The sequence below is a fragment of the Eurypyga helias genome, unplaced genomic scaffold, assembly GCF_000690775.1.
Source record: "Eurypyga helias isolate BGI_N326 unplaced genomic scaffold, ASM69077v1 scaffold4039, whole genome shotgun sequence".
Taxonomy (NCBI): Eukaryota; Metazoa; Chordata; class Aves; order Eurypygiformes; family Eurypygidae; genus Eurypyga; species Eurypyga helias.
In genome coordinates, this window is record NW_010269981.1 from 4,428 (window position 1) to 7,666 (window position 3,239).

The 3,239-nt window shown below is 57.8% G+C and overlaps 1 protein-coding gene across 1 annotated transcript in view; it reads right to left on the minus strand.

The window, feature by feature from the left end:
• Positions 1–3,239, minus strand: part of MEGF11 (multiple EGF-like-domains 11) — a 206,854-nt gene that overhangs the window by 1,781 nt on the left and 201,834 nt on the right. The gene's annotated exons all lie outside the window — the stretch shown is intronic.

The window sequence follows — 3,239 nt, forward strand, 5'->3', positions numbered from 1 at the left end:
GAGGTGGTGACGGAGGAGATGCTACGTGGGGAGAGCAAGGTTGGCGGGAGAGCTGTAACCGCCCCGGCTGGGCCATGCCAGCCCGCGGCGAGGCGCAGCGCCGGGCTGGCTTTAAAAATAAACAAAAAACCAATAGAGAATAAATAAGTCTTAACATTGACATTCAAGAACGTGCCATTGCTGCTGTGTGCATCCTGCTGGGCAGTGCCATTAATTTAGAATTAGAGCGATGCAATGAAAGATGAGGCATTTTCTTGTGCTGGGTTACAGTACAAAGGCAGATCCTGGTATATATGAAATACTCCCGGTGAAATAGCGGGACTTGCAAAATAGCTGCAATCCCAGCTGCCCCCGCTGTCTAGTATGGGAGACAAAAAGAGAAATTCAGGTTAAGAAATAGACAGACAACAAGATATCGCTTCTCCTTTACAAACCTCGCCCCTGCGCCTGTCCGCCCCTGCTAACTCGCCCCCGGGGTCTGCTCCCCTCCGTGGCACGCGGCTCCCTCCGTCAGCGCTGGGGTGTCCGTCAGCCCCTGCCTGTGACCCTTCCCTGGGCCCGGCTCCGCATCCCCAGCACGGTGTCGGTCGTGCCCCGCAGCGAGCGGTTGCATCCGAGCTCCGAGCTCAGTGCTACGAGCAAATCTCGCTTGGGGTTAGTGACACCAGCGCTGTGGGACGCGAAGCGAAGCAGCTGGGCCCTGGCAGAGCTCCTGGCCCCGCTGTCGGGTTTATTTAGTGATGAAACCAAGAAACCCCTCGTCTGCCTTCAGCCTGAGGTTAACAGCGCCTTGGCTTCCAAGCGAAACACGGCTGGTTCCCCTCATCGCAGGAGCCGGGCGCCAAAGCAACACGGAGATTCCCCAGGTGCTGGCAGCAGGGTCCGACCCTCCAGCTTTACCAATCCCATCCTGGCGCAAGTCAGTGAAACGCTGCCCCATCCTGCCCGGGTGAGCGATGGAGCAACCCTGCAAGACCAAGGGCTGCTGCCCACGAGCGAGGCTCTTGCCCTGTTCCACTCAAATTCAGGTGCCGCACCGTGTGGGACCGTTGGCGTTTAAAGGAGAGGAGACAACAGACGCAGACTAACAACCCCCGTAACAAAATCTTCCGTCTCGAGATACCTGTGCTGTGTGGACTGTGCCCTCCTCCACTCCCTGGGAAGGTTGTACGCGGCTGAACTGCTGTGGGCAAGGAGCCGAAAGCTCCTGGTGCTGCCCGCGCCGAAGCCGGAACACTCATCACTCCAGGGATACGGCCCCGGTGAGGGGGAGACTCAGCCCTGAGCCTTTTCCTTCTTGGCACAGGGCTCAGCTCCGCCTGCCAGCGAGGTACAGCGTCCGGGGCTCCTGCGAGCAAGTAGAGCTCGTCAGGGCAGCCCGGAATAAGCCGGCTCTAAATGTGGGGCTGAGAGGGCAGGAAGACTGTCACGCCCCTGCCTCCAGCCATGCTCCGAGCAGATGCCGATGGGAGCGAGAGGCAGGAGCTCACGAGCAGCCGCAGGAAGTTGCGTGCGGCTTTCGGCCCGTGGGAAGAGGCGAGGGCGAAGCAAGCGCCATGTGCAAGCGCGGGAGGCGGCTGCAAAGCGGCCAGGAAGGACGAACTCGGGCCAGAGCTGGGTTAGATTCGTAAAAAGTAGATTGTACAAGACAGCTGCTACTACAGCGAGAAAGGGAGACGGGTGAGAAGTCCGGCTGCTGCGGTGCGGTAGCACGCAGGCAAATCGCCGCACGGGTCGGTGCTGGCTTGTGGGTGGAAGTGGGCACGTCGGAGCTGCCACAGGCAAAGATCCCAGCACTTCACAGATTTTATTAAGCCCAGCTCAGCTCCTTTTATCCTCCTAAGGTAAAATTCACCTGTGCTCCTGCCAGCGCTGACACTGCCTCCCAGGCGGGCATCCCCCAGGCTGCAGCCGCAGCACCAGCCCTTCCCAGGGGACACCGGCAAAATGCTACTTGGACTGCCCAGACTCATTCGGCCTCCCAGGAATTGCCCTTTCCCAGAAGAGACAGAGAGAGCACGCCTGAGAGCCAACTCCCACTGACGTAAACGGGAACTCTGTGTCTAGCTAGGGATGAGACCCTTTGCTCCGGAGAAATCTAACTCATGGAGCACCAGTGAACGTTTGGTCACGTGCTGTACACCAGGGAGTCATCAGCCCAAGAGTCACACGAGATCGCAGAGAATTTAACTCTAAAGGATGTGGAAGCATTTGAGTTACTTTGTTATTAGGGTAATTAGGGGATAATCAAGATGTCTGGCATCTACTGTCAAATTTCATTTCATGAATTAATTTAACCCAGAGCAAACGTCTGCAGAAACTCTCAGCCCATTCACCCTGCAACCACGTGTGAGCTCTGGCGATGCCGCCTCCTCATCCTCCCCCGCGCTCACCCGCTGGGCACTGCCACCACCCCGAGCACTCCATCAGCCGGGCACGCTGGAGAAACCCAGGGAGCACGCTCCAATTTTGCGGTCCTTGTCTCCTGTGTTGCCTGGATACCAATCACCAGACCTCAGAAGGAGATTTTATTCTTGTTACCAGGGACTGGAAAGGTTCCTGTCCCTCCCACAGCCCGGGTTCCTCTCTTTTGCCCTGGACACCCTATGGCAGACGCGTGACAAGCCTCGGCACCTACTGCCACGACTGAAGTGCTAAGGAAACACGAGGCACACGGGTGAAATGCTCTCCTAGTCAATCACGTTTATGGCTGATGGACCTCTCCGGCAGCTTTCCTTGTCCTGGCTAACCCGCGCTGCTGCTAGGAGAGGAGCGCAGCGACAGCCTATTGCTGCTTTTCGGCGTGACACGGTCGTGGGGACACGTTGCTGCGCGACAGACGAGTGATCCAAGGCCCGAATCCCTGAGGTAAGTGCATTAGAGTTTCTGACTGATGGGGTTTGCTGCCTGTTGTGCAAAGCATAGGGTTTTTTCCCTTAAAATGTTGATGCCTGCGGTCCCATTATTCCAGCAGCGCATCAGCATTCATTGAAAAACAGTTAAAAAAGAGAAAAGGACCCCATTGCAAGGGAAAGCTTGGAAACAGCCTCACCGAACACCGTGCAGAGGAGAGAACCTGCTCTGAACGCCTGCTGACCTTCAGCCGCTGTCACCAACCCCGGGCTCAGCCCCTCGCTGCCCCGAAGGGTTCCTGCCCCTTCGCCAGCACAAGGAGCCGTCAGACACGCGCTGGGAGCTGGGCTCGTCCGTGGCGGCTGCGGCACACGCAGCCCGGCCAT